The sequence below is a fragment of the Corylus avellana genome, chromosome 10 (genome assembly GCF_965113065.1).
Source record: "Corylus avellana chromosome 10, dhCorAvel1.hap1.2, whole genome shotgun sequence".
NCBI classification, from domain to species: Eukaryota; Viridiplantae; Streptophyta; class Magnoliopsida; order Fagales; family Betulaceae; genus Corylus; species Corylus avellana.
This window is the reverse complement of record NC_142499.1, coordinates 20,175,373-20,190,106: the sequence shown is the minus strand read 5'-3', so window position 1 is coordinate 20,190,106 and position 14,734 is coordinate 20,175,373.

The following is a 14,734-nucleotide window of genomic DNA, read 5'->3' as shown; positions in this document are numbered from 1 at the left end:
GGTAAGCTTTTTTTATTTTTTTAATTTATTTATTTATTTTTTTTTTAAGACTAAGCCCCTATTTCATTTTTATACTAAACGTTGATGGATAAATGTGCGTTACAAATTTTCTCAACCGCTTTAAAAAACTGGCAACAACAAGCTGCGTTTAGAATTCTCTCAACCGCCTAAAAAAATTGGCAACAACAAAAAATTGTCACTAAACGCTATTTTGGAATTTTATGTGTTTGACATTTCTTCTAGAAATCTGTTTTGTGCTGAGTTTATTATGTTTGTAGATAATGTATTTCTATCCGATTCTGTATTTTGTATTCTTGCATTATGTTAGTCACTTCGTTGTTAGAATACTTCTTATTACTTTCACTCTTTTACACACTTTTATTCAAACATCTCTCAAAATACATGAAAATAATATTAGACGCAAGAATAGAAGGCCAAAGCCATTTGACAACAAACTCCACGTCTACTATTATATATATATGTGCAGCGCCCAAATTAAGCAACATGTTTACATGTAAATTCCACACAAAAATGAAGACGCGCGATAAAATGTATGTGATGAAGTAGAGAAGCGTAAGAGAATTGAAGTGTCAAGATTACTCAAATTCCTGAGATAGAAAGGGGACTTCCAAAAAAGTTAATGCATAAAACTAACAAACGTACGAAAATAAAACAAAGAAAAATATGAAAATATTCTTTTTTTTTTAAAAAAAAAAAAAAAAAAAACAAAGGAAAATATGAAAATATTCTTAAAAAAAAAAAAAAAAAAAAAAAAAAACCACAAGAGGATCGGACCTTTTAGACAGTTTAATCACTTTTTTTTCCTCTTTTACACACCAACTTTAGGATATATAGCAACCATTGTGGGATTTTCCACCGTCTCACAAGGTGGGTATTATCCATAACACACTCCAGTAAGTATATATGAAAATAGTTCAATATTTTTTATTTTTTATTTTTTGTGTAACGCACATTGTTGATTAGCGCGCAGTAGGGTTATTTTCTAAATGAATATCAAATTTTCTAACGGTTTATGCTAAATTTGGTCCAACAATTTCATAAATTCTTTCTAATTTTCTATTAATGCTTTGATAATCAGAAATTCTATTTTCATGTTTTAATTTATATGGATCAAACTAAAATTAAGGTTCTTAATTATGATAGTAAATTTTTTTATGATTTTATGCATTCATGTAATGTTGTGTGTGATTGTATCACTATATTCAATAATGTACGGTATATAACCTTTAATATATATTTTTATTAGAAGAGACATGACAGTATTTTTTTTACACATCTTCTCTAAACCTATAATGAAAGAAACTTAAAAATGTTAAAAACTACCTTTGTATGCATCCTACATTTCCTCTCCCTGCAATCTTCTTTTCAAGTACATACATTCTCTATTTCTTACTGACTTGAATCTTTTTTTTTCAAGCACAGAGATATAGATGGAGAGGGTGACAAGAAGATCAGTTTCTTTGTTCGTATGGAGTGTGATTGTTGTATCCGCAGGTATGTTTCTCTCACTAATTCATCTCACATGCATTTGATTTTCAAGTCACTTAAATTATACCATTTTCCTCCTCACCTCCCACAATCTACGTACACTGCATTGATTACAGCTTTTCACCCCTCAAAGAGTACTACTGTGTCAGCGGCAGTGTCGACAACCATCACCATAGCAAGTAGGAATGTGGATGATGGGGGCAACACCTCCAATATTGCCGTAGAAGAAGGTACGTACGCCCTATAATTATTTACTTCACTTTTTTGTTTTTTTGTTTTTTTTAGCAAATTTATTGGCCAAAGATTAATATAACTGAAAGGTTGAATAAACATGTCTCGTTATTTAATAGAATTTGTTTCTTTGCAGTTGACGAAATGATGTACATCAAGTCTTCCTTCCAATATTCCAAAGAAATTTTGAAGACCTGGATACCCAAATCCGATCCATGTGATTTTGCGTGGGTTGCTTGTTTAGGCGGTTCAGTGAGTAGCATGTTAGTACCGGTCCATCGTACCTGTTTTTGTGGGGAAATGACTTCTTTTTTATTAACAGCTGAGTTGTGATTGTGGTGCAGAAGCATAATAGATCAAAACTTGGCTGGAACTCTCTCACCACACTTGGACAACTTAACAAATCTAGAATTTTTGTTAGTACATTTCTTTTTGAAAACCTTTATTTGGATTTGTTAATATTCTATTCTGTAAGCCTCTTCAGGAGAACCAGAGAGACAATGAAAGACTAATAATATTTTGTTTTGCAGGATCCTCAGAAATGTTGGTATATCCGGATCAATTCCCTCTGGGATCTGGAGGCTCCAGAAACTTGTGATGCTTGATCTTTCACATAATTTTCTTGTTGGTCAAGTCCCCAGTAATCTGTCATACTTGCCAAACCTTCGGTCTCTGTAAGTAATATATATATATATATGTGTGTGTGTGTGTTCTTTTTGCTGTGCTTTTCTCCTTTTATGCATGATTCACTAGCATATAATTAATCCACGTCATTCGCGGGTATATTTTTTAATTATGATTTAAATTCAAATATTTTTTCAATGAAACATCTTGAGAAATTAATATATATATATATATATATATATATATATGAATAATAATATTGGAAAAAAAAATGGAAAAGAGATGATGGTGCATGTAAGATGAAAATAGCAATCAATTAATTAGATTTTTTAAAACAACGTACATTTAGACTTTCAAGTTACAACTTTAGCTGCTTAGAAAAAAAAAAAAAAAAAAAAAAGTTACAACTTTAGCAATTTAAATATAAACAAAATATTGAACATCAAATTTATCTGTAAAAATGACATTACTAGTAATAACCGCAGTAAATTTATACACCGGCATATTACTAAACATAGTAACACAAAATTACACAAAACATTGCATGAATGTATAAATCAAAAAAAAAAAAAAAAAAAAAATCCTATCATAGTACACTTAATTTTTTTTTTTAATCCATAAAAATTAAAACATGTTAAAATATTTGTTCACATATGTGTAATTTATAATGAAAAAAAGTATAAAGAAAAAAAAATAGCTAGAGGAAAATTTGAATTGTCATTATTAAGACATTAATAATATTTGTGTGATACCTATTGTATTTAAATACAAAATAACAATTTTTTTCTCTTCTTATGAATACAAAATAAAACAAAATCTTTCGGTCAATATTTAATGCAATCAAATAAATTATTTCATGTTATGTTCAATACTTAATTTTCTAGACAACAATTCACATGTTGCAATTCTAGGCTATTCTAAGAGGGATTATGTATATATATATATATATATATATATATATATGATTTCTCTCAATGAAAACATAATTTGTTTATTGTTCTTAATGCCAAATAACAAAAACTATTTATCTTTATAGTTTAATATAGTCATCCACAATCTGACCTACTAAGCATCTATATATCTATTTTTACGTCATCTTTCTTGCGATATCTTTGTAGGTCAAAACCTTTGTTTAATATATGCCATATCATTTGGCTAAAAAGAATTGATACCTGTTATACAAACAAGATTAAAACTAACTGCTTCTTCAGTACTTTGAATTTTATTTCTGAATATTGATAAAGTTTTTTCTTATTTTTCTAGGAATTTGTCCAATAATAATTTAACTGGTCCCATACCCAAAATTCGTCGGAGTCCAAGTCCGAGAACACACATGTAAGCCTCACTTGATCATTCCTTTTCTTCGTTTAAGTTTTTGTTCAATATTTATTTATTTATTTCATTTTTGATGCAGTGTTCCTACAGGCCCACCAAGTAACCAAGGTTTTGCATGTTCCCAGTTTCTTTTACTCATTGGCTTAATGTTTAATTTTAAATGTACTTTATTTTTCTTTTATAATTTCTTACGATTAACTGACCCTCTTGTTCTTTATGCATATAAAGTCTCTCCACCTTCCGGAGACAACAATGTAAAAACTGCACATGCGGCTGTAATAGCTGTTGTTTGTCTTGCGATACTTTGTGTTATCACTTTGTCAGCCCCTTACCTTTGGAATATGCAAGGGCACAACCAGGAACCTTCCATAGATCTCGGAGGTTAGAAAATCTTATATATGACTTAATTCCTACTAACATATATACAATTCATATTAACATGTATACTTTGAATTTCAGATAATTCTGTAGAAATGCAAGATCTTGGAGACGTCAATCAGTTCATCCTTGGTGAACTTGAGGTTGCCACAAATAATTTTGGCATGGGAAACCTCGTAGCCAATGGTTATTATGCGGCAGTCTTTAGAGGTCTCCTGGAAGATGGAACAGTTGTGGCCATAAAAAGATTAAATGACATAAATAATATCCGGGGCATGGATGCATTTCAGAGGGAAGTGAAGCTTATCTATCATGCCAAGCACCGGCACATTCTTCCATTACTTGGAATTTGTGCCACAACAATCGAAAGATTTGTTATATACCCCTACATGTCTAATGGGAGTCTTGCTTCACGTTTGGCAGGTAAATAGAGTTGACTATATATATGTTTTGAGTCTTCAAAAATAGTATACTAATTTATCTTTTTATCTGTAATCTCCCTTGCAGCAAGGCCGGCTTTGGATTGGGGAAGGAGAAAAAGAATTGCCTTGGGAGCTGCAGAAGGCTTATACTATTTACACGAGGTGTGTAACCCCAGGATTATTCACCGTGATATCAAGCCAGACAATATCCTGCTTGACGATGAATTGGAGGCTGTTGTGGCTGATTTTGGTTTGATAAAGCCGCTGACTCATGAGGAGTCACATCCCTCCACGTCGTCTGTTAGAGGAACACCGGGTTACATTGCCCCAGAGTATTTCAGCTCAAGTAGGGCAACAGAGAAAGGCGATGTTTATGCATTCGGCATTGTCTTGCTGGAGCTTATATGCGGGACAAGATTCTGGGAATTTAGCAATCAGCCAATCAAACCAAGAGACAGACAAAGCACAGTTGAGATGGTGAGTTTAGTTGAGTCGTGCTTAATATTGTTTCAAAATTCGCATGTTTTTAGTGGCATGTGATTTGCTTCAATTGCGGCTAAAATTGCAGGTCAAAACATGTTTGCAAGAGAAAAATTTTGGTGAATTGCTAGACCCTGACTTGAAGCCAACATGTGATCAGCAAGAGCTTGAGAAAATTGCTGACCTCGCTCTTTCATGTATAGAAAAGCTACCAACAAGTAGACCAAAGATGGTAAACATAGTGGAGGTGTTAATTGAAATGATACATTAATAACTGGTATAACTTGTTTCTTTTGTTGTAATTTCTTGTTGTTGGTTCATTTTAAAAGGAATCAATCTCAAGTCTGAAATACAGACTTTTTTCAATTTTAGTGCGTAGATATATATATATTCCTCTACTTCTTTTTATAAACTCTCTTTATTATTAATTGTTGTTTTAAATTTTCTTTTGAGTACATGTTGGAGAGGTTTGACAAAAAATCATCTATTTGATTGACGAGTTATTATTTAAGACTAGGAAAAAATAGCAAAATCGAGTGCATGACTTTATCTGGTCAAGTTATGTATCAATATATGATTTTTATTGTTGGGACAAGGGCCCACTTTACCGCGGGCCCACTAGCCCTAGGCCCATCATGCGGTCTACCGGCCGCCCCCAAGTCCGCAACCATCGAACCCTCATCCCTCAAAAATAATAACCATTGAGTCTACGACCTTTGGGATTGCTACCTTCATAGGAACGACCCTTAGAGCACGCAATCATTATAGTCTACAACCCCTGAGATCGCGATCCCAAGGCTTGCGACCTTTCGAACATACAACCCCTGAAATGCTAAACCCTAGAAGCCACAACCCCACGACTATGACTTCCAAAGTCAACGACCCCTGGGTCATTGAGAGAGCACGAGTCCGTAGTTGAGTGAAGGAATCATCGGTGGCTTGCGGCTGGCTTTAAGTGACCTGTGGGCCTCGAAAAGTCTGCTATTTGTACGTAAAGTCCATAACTCCAGTTAAAGTAAACGTCAAATCAGGGAAGATAGCCGTCACATCGGACTCTCCTTCCCTCGCCGACAAACGTGGGAACCATGCCTGTTAGTATGGACTAGGGGGCCTAACTCTGCAAAATCACACATGTATCATACCAAGGAAGCACGTGTCATATCCCCAAGTGGTTTAGGTATCTCGGATCCCGAGGACAATGAATAGTGGCAAATTACGAGGAACAATATGACGGTTGCGATCCCCTTTAGGCATTATGGTTCTTTTATGAAAGTCCTTAGCTCTCTTCTCTTCTCTCGTTTTCTCTTGCCTCTCTTTCTGTTGAAATTCCATTATATTATGTAATGCTAAGATGGCTTCAACGGCTTGATAGCATTCCTTTCTTACAAATGTCGAGGTTATTGACTTAAGTATCAGAGCTGTCCCTCGCCGACCTGCTCTGGCAAGCTTGTTCACCTTTTCGTAGTTTTGTAGATGTCCCTGTCTCGTGGTTGGAAACTGTCCCAAAATCTATATTTGAAATCCATTAGAAAGAAGAGAAGGGGCAATGTACGAGAAATCAAATTATACATAAACAATAAAAGCCTCAAATGCTCAAAAAATGCTAAGAGGTTTTCGAAAATGGTTAAAGTCGTCGAATAGGAGGATTACTATGATAATAAGCACAAGAATGCAAAGAAAGATTTCTGGCCTCTTGTAGCAATTTTTCACCCTTAAAGTAGTTGCTTAAATTTCAATGTAGCGATTGTGTACTTCTAATAGAAGAAAACCTACCCCTTCAACGAAGTTTAGTAATGTACAAATTCCAATTTGATTTGATGAACTGTTAATTTTGATGGTTGACACTATTAATTGAGAACAAATTGCACAAATTGAGAGGCCATAAAAATTGGAATATGATATCTCCATTTCAAGGTAGAAATTAGATTTCAAAGCATCTAATAGTGTTTATGTTGTTTACCTTGCCTGTTATTTAAATTTTTAAATGATGTGGTACTATGTACATTGTTAAATCTAAAAGAAATTTGGATCGAGTGTGGATTAAGTAGGAGAGAAACAAGGTCAAAACTTGCAACTGTTGAGCGAGAGCCCTTCCATAGGACCACAAGGGACTCTTTATTCAATCTTTTTAGCTTAGAACAAAGCTTTTCCATAGGGATTGCATGCCCATTTTAGGGATTAATCACTTCACGGGAGAGAACACGAGGGATGATTAGGCTTCTTTAGCAGCTCTTAACCTAAGGCGCCATAAATTGTTTAATATTTAATAATTTCTACATGTCTACTATGTTTAATATTTGACAATTTGTATATAAAACAAATTATGTTAGTAAAAAAAATGGTTAGACTTACAATTGGTCTACAAATCTTGCATGACAATTGACACATGTTGAAGCCGTCAATAATATAATAGCACTCAGGATATTACATATTTGACAACAAAATATATATTTATAACTCACTTGCAATGGCCAACCAATAGCACTCAGGATATTACGGATTATAGTGGAAAGATGATGAATGAATATAGAAATTATATTGATAAACGGGTTGTTTGAGAAACCCACTCTCCAGATTAAAGGAACAAAAACACTCTCAAGTCGTTTTTCATACCTTTAATAAATTGGACTGCTTATATTTATAGAACTCACACTCAATTACACAATTCTAAATCCTAACCCCCATTATATAAAAGGCCCACATTACAATTAAAAGCCCACTACAATTATACCCCTTACATTACCCCTTACATTGCCTGGGCTTGTTCGAGCATTTGGTCCAATCAAGCCCAGGCAAAAAATCCAATCAAAGCAAGATTTTTTTTTTTTTTTTTTAAAAAAAAAACAAGCCTTCCATCACAAGAACCAAGCCGCGCTTGCTTCTTTCTTCTTCTTCTTCTTCTTCTTTTTTTTTTTTTTTTTTTTTTTTTTTTTTTTTAAAAAAAAAAAAATTAAAGTTGTGCCAAAAAGTTGTACTTTTATCATACCTTTTAATTTTCATTCTTTTTCGTTTAAGGCATGATAAATATACAACTTTTTGACACAACTTTTGCCCAACTTTTCTCTTTTTTTTTTCTTTTTTTTTTTTTTTTTAATTGAAGCAATAATATCATATGTGGTCCTTTTTTATTTGGTATTTTTTTTTAAAAAAAAAATGGTCTTTTTCTTCATAAAAATTTTCATTTTTTTAAATGGTCATTATTAGGAAGAAAAAGAACATTTTTTTTTTTAAAAAAAAAATACCAAATAAAAAAAATTCACATAGGATGTTATTGCTTAAGATTTTTTATTTTTTATTTTTTATTTATTTATTTTAAATGACCACATAAGGGAAAAGTTGGGCCAAAGTTGTGCCTTTATCTTTTTATCTTTTCTTTTTCACTATAAGTAGGAGTAGTATTACTCTTCAAATCTGTTTACCCTACAAATTTCAGATATATCGACATGATCTATTTTAAGTGACTTTTATTTTATTTTTAGTATAAAATGGATACGATAAATGAGTGTGAAAAGTAAAATTACTCATATTAGTAAAAAGAGAAATGGTATATACTATTTGTAGCCGAAGGTGATGAGATTAAGGTATAGTATATCAATGACATAAATTTCCTCCAAACCAGTCCAAAGGAAATATCCTCCAACTTTTTTTTTTTGAGATAGAGCAACTTGCTCTACCCGGATAATCTCCGAGATACAATCAGGAATCTCATCCATCAATTGTCTCTCAATGCCCAACCGGGTAGCTAATTTCGCAAGGGTATGAGTTGCAAAATTAGCTTCACAACTTACATATTTAGCCTCCCATTAAATAAATTTCTATAGCAGGTATTGAGCGTCCGCAATAATATGGCCAACCTTACTCTAGTTTGCCTCCGAAGAAATCAGTGCATCCACCACATTTTTTGCATCACCTTCCATACAGATCTTGGTCAGGCCAATTTCCTTGCATAATCTCAATATTTGCACAGCCGCTATAGTCTCTATAGTAGTGGGATCGAGTCTGCCCCTTTGAACACTGCTATAGGCTGCCTTCATGTTCCCTTCTTGATCGCGTATGACAATGCCAATACTGATTTGTTCGCTTTTCTGATTTAAAGCAGCGTCCCAATTCACCTTATATACCCCAGCCGAAGGAGCTTGCCAGTTCACTTTCTCTCGGTCCGTTGCTGGTTCCTGCTCAGGTCCGTCCCTCCTATATGCAACGTCAAAATCATCTAGAGCAATATGTGCTTTTTGAACCAACAAATTTAGACTTATTAGTTTGTGCAATGTTCTTTATAAAATAATTTCGAAGGTACTTGCTAATAGGCTAAAAAGGGTCTTACTGTACATCATATCGCCTTACCAAAGTGCTTTTATTCTGGGGCAGTTAATCACGGATAACATTCTTGCAGCATATGAGACACCACATACCATGCACTCTAAAATGCATGGTAAGTCGGGTTTCATGGCCGTTAAGATTGACATGAACAAGGCATATGATAGAGTGGAATGAAGTTTTTTGGAAGCATTTATGAAAAAATTGGGTTTTGAGCAAAGATGGGTTAATCTTATTATGATGTGTGTTCGAACAGCTCAGTTCTCTATTTTGGTTAATGGGGTTCCCAAGGGCCATACTATCCCTTCTAGAGGCATTCGGCAGGGTGATCCTATCTCGCCATACCTCTTTATCATGTGTGTGGAGGCTCTCGGTTCAATGTTATCCTATGCAGATCGACATGGCATTTTGAGAGGTGTCCCAACCTCCAAGAAGGGTCCACGGCTGAACCGCTTATTTTTTGCTGGCGACAATTTACTTTTTTGCAAAGCTGATATGTGTCATTAGAATAGATTGACCAATATTATGCAACTCTATGAAAGGGCATCTGGGCAAAAATTAAATACAAGCAAAACGACGATCTATTTCAGCTGTAATACCCTTATGGGAGAGCAGACTTCTATCCTAGCAGCAACCGCTATGCCGGCATCACAGAGATATGACACTTACTTGGGACTTTCGGCTCTGGTGGGAAAATCACGTACGAAGGAATTCAAGATTATTGTTGTTTGGATTCAAAAACAATTAACTACAAGATTGGAAGCTTAATTTTTTGTCGTAGGCGGAGAAGGAGATTTTATTAAAAGCAATGATACAAGCGATCTCAACCTAACGCATGAGCATTTTCCAGTTGCCCAAAGCTTTGTGTTCCAACATAAATTCGTTCATGCAAAAATTTTGGTGTAGTTATCAACGTAAAGCTTTCGGAATTCCGTGAATGAGTTGGAGTCGGATGGGGCTGACCAAAGCAAATGGTGGAATGGGGTTTCGGGAATTTCATTGTTTCAATACAGCCCTATTGGAAAAGCAATATTGGCATATGTGGCAAACGCCGGATAGTTTGATCGCTGGTATTATGAAAGCAAAATATTTCCCCACTTGCCAAGTTATTGAGGCTAGTCTGGGAAATAAACCATCCTTTGCTTGGCGGAGCATCCATTGCTCCAAGGTGTTACTTATGGAGGAGTTGTTTTGGAGAATTGGGAACAGAGAAAATGCTCGTATTTGGGGAGATAAGTGGGTGCCTATTCCAAGCAGCTACAAGACCCATTCCTCATCTGATCGGGTGCCTATGGATGCAAAGGTGAGTTTGCTTACTGATAAGGATAGGGGCTGGTGGGATTAGAATGTGATTGAAGATCTTTTTAATGAAGAGGAGGTGCAGGCCATAAAAACTGTTCCCTTGAGTTGTACAAATCAAGAGGCTAGGATGATATGAGGGGCCAATACAAAGGGCCTGTTTTCGGTTAGGAGTGCATACCACTTGGGTAAGGAGAAGACGGATCGTACAAAGGTTGGGAGCTCAAATGGATATTATAGTAGTGATGTATGGAAATTCTTATGGAATCTTAAGGTACCTAATATGGAGAAGCACTTTATATGGAGGACTTGTCATGAGATACTTCCCACTCGGGACAATTTGATGAGAAGGAAAATTATTAGGATCCAATGTGCCTGATTTGTGGATTAGAGGTTGAGACTGTGAATCATATCTTGTGGGAGTGTCCCTCGGCGATGGATGTATGGGGCAGGAGTTGCAAAACAATCCAAAAAAGCTCCTATAAGGGACAAAGGTTTATTAAAAATTTTGAGGAGGTTGGGCGAAAATGCAGTGAGCAAGAAATTCGGTTTTTTGTTGGACTGGCTCAGCAAGTGTGGATAAGACAGAATGCTTTTATTCATGAAGGAAAATCCTCCAATTCATTTAAAATAGTGCAAAGTGTCTATAAATATTTAAAACGTTAGTCTAAATTAATAAACTGTTATTAATGACCTAAAAAATTTAATATGCGTTTTAAAACTGTTTTGTAGGAAATTTCTTTCCGTATATCAATAACATTATTCTAGCATGTAGAAAACCATAATTAATTTTAATGAATTTAAGAATCAAAATCAGATTCTGGCTTTATTAGGAAACCTGCAGAATTAGACTTCATGATCTTTAAGAAACTGAAATCCTTGAAATTTGAATCATGGGATTTGATGTTTTGCCTTTTTTTTTTTTTAATATCCGTAATACGAAATCAGCTGCGTGGTTTCATCCTTAATGCACCTATTAACATTTATTTTTGCCTAATTGTTATTAAATGTCATCGAATTCTCACTTTTCACTTTTTGAAGGGACAAAATATTATTCAATTATAATAACTGAATATTATTCAGTTCAAATGAGCTGAAGAGGATCATAATTCCTAAAATTAAATCTCAATAAATTCTTGATGTTTACTCTTCGTGGCCATTATGGAATTGTTAGGGGTACTTTTTTGATACTTTGTTATGGTATATTATAAATTTTTAAATATTGAAGGTCTAATTGTAAATCAGGTAAATATTTGAGAAGATATTATAAACTTGACAAAGTCATTTGTACCTTTAATGAGAGAATAACATATGAGCGTGATCACCAAACATAATAAACTTAAAAAGGATAAATTTTTAGTAACTCATCATCAAAAACATCCTTTTGTCAGCCTGTTTGCTTCACTAGAATCTGGTGTACTTGGTCATCTTTGTAGATGGGTTGAAGTCTTGTGGTCTTGGCAGAATCGGAATCCAGGTAGTCTGAACTTGTAATCCATCTTCGCCTGGTTTTTCTGACATCCACGCCTTGGCTTCAAGAAAAGGCTTAAAATGTAACACTTCTAATTCTCTATCTTTTGTCTTCTACCATTTACCACCTCAACCTCAGACATGGCTCAACAAATATTTAGTCAAAAAAATATTTATTTATCTTTTTTTCCATTTTAGCCACCAACTTTTTCAAATGGATTCAAGTCTCATTCAAGCTCAAGCCCAAATTTTGGGTCCAATCCATTCCAACTAGACTTCAGCCCAGCTGCCACCTCCAGCCACTAGCAGTCACTCCCGGCAGCCAGCAGCCTCCGTCCTCCTCCTCCGGCTGTTTGAGTGGGTGTTAGAATATTTTATATTATTATCTTTCCTATTAGAGTTACCTAGGGTTTCTTACTTATTACTCATAGCTTCTCTATTTATAGAGGCATTTGTAATCACATCATTATCATAACATTATAGAAGATCTGTAGTTTATTATATGCTTCCATTCTCTTTCTTCTCTCTCTCCTTCTTCCGCTTTCAATATATTCAACAATATATTTAACAATTTACATCTGACTCAACATTTTGGCTATTAACTTTATCTTTTCCATTTAAAATATTATTTATTTATCTACGTTTCTTATTCCAAATGAAGAAATTAAGAGAACAATATTTTTTTTTATTAATATAATTAAGGATTTATTTAGCAATGTAACACCTCAACAAATCTTTAGCCAATTTGTTAAGCCATGTGTGAAGCATTTTTTTGTTATTAAGCTAACCAAAATAGTTAAAAAGTTATTTTGTTCAGCTCAATGTGAATGCTTAAGAATGCTCATACATGTATTAAGATGAAACTATCAAACTAGTAATTTATTTATTTTGTTGCCTAAGAATACATGGAAAGAGGGGAAGCTTTATGGGTGGATTTCAAAAGTTAATTAATACGTCCTTTCATGTAGGATATTGAGATAATGAACTACAGAAAAATGTATCTCTCCCTTATTACACCTTTAGCTTAAGCATATTATAAGTGATACTCAATCCACAGAACTTGTTGAAATTTGCACAAATCGGTGATCACATTTTTTATTTTTTATTTTTTAAGGTTATCGCCCTTTTTGTACCATATTCGCGAGGTATATCTATCATTAAAAATATTTTTTTATGTAAAATTAAATTTGGGGTTTGAAACATATTCAGTAAAATTTGGCTCAGGTCGAAAAGTATGTTAACACAGAGATATGGAGGATCGCAGCAGTGATTATGCCAAAATTAAGAAGGTGGTCCAATCAAGTAATTAATGTTTAAAGAAGAACCTCACGTGCAACACACGTGACTTATTGGAGTTTTCTCTCTACTCGGCGACCTAGATGAGAAGTATTTGTTTCTCATAACCTTTCTGTTGGTTATTGAGAGTAAAGTGAGATTAAACAGGAACAATGGCGGATGAACCGTCCAATCTATGGGCAAACCTTTCCCTAGCGGATGAAGAAAGCGGTGAGATGGAGATTCAGGTGATTGAAGTGAAAGGGGCAGTCAAGTGAGGACAAGCCTATGTTGTGGGCAAACTGCTATTGGAAAGGATTGTAAGCAAGGAAACAATCAAAGTTACGCTCCTATGCTGGTGGAGATTGAAGGGGCTTTCACCTTCAAAATTTTGGGAGAAAACCTTTTTCTCATTGAATTTGAATTGGCCAGGGATAACGTAAGAGTCCTGAAGGGTCTGCCGTGGGTGTTCGAGAGTAATCTGTTCTTGGTAGAAGACTTCGATGGGCGCACTTCACCGTCATAATTTACTTTCGATAAGGCCTCATTCTGGGTGCGGATGACGAACTTACCCCTGGCTTGTATGGGACGAGAGGTAGGGTTCAAACTTGGAGCTGCTATCGGGACAGTGGAAGAGGTGGATACCGACAAGGATGGAATCGGATGGGGGGAGTTTTTACGAGTTAAGATCATGATTGATCTCTACAAACCCCTATCACATGGACGTATGTTGAAGTTCGATGGAAAGTCGACATTGATCGGCTTTAAGTATGAGCGTATGCCAAAATTTTGTTTTCACTGCGGGGTAGTTTGTCATGGAGTAGAAGGTTGCCTGAAAAGAAGCATCATGCGAAACCAGGAGATTCTTCAATTTGGTCCATGGATGAGAGCCAGTTCCCCAACCCAATGAACATAAAAAAACCATGAAAAACATGCAGGCTATTCAGCTTATTCTAGGTCTGCCCAACTTGCACCAGAGGGATGGAAACAATATGATGATCATCTTGATAAAGGGGGGGGGGGGGGGGGGGGAGGGAAGCCGGAGTGGAAGAACATGGAGGAGGGGTATTCCGGGGAAGGCGGCAATCTCAAGCTCAAAATGGAAAAGACGAGAATCCAGGCAGAAATTTTGGGGAGAATTATGACAACATCCCAATGGATTCTCAGCAAGACGAGAATGGTGGATTCGTAGGAATTATGAAGGACCGTTTTGAAAAACAGTCAACCAACTTTGATGAGGTGCGTAATCAATCAATAAATGGAAAGAATCCCGGGGGAATAAAGGGGGGAGCGTTCTCTGAAAATTCAAATGGAAAGGGACCGAAATCTCCAGCTGGAACGTGGCTGGTCGGGCAGAGGATTGAAAGGGAGACTATATCCCAACAGGCGCTGGT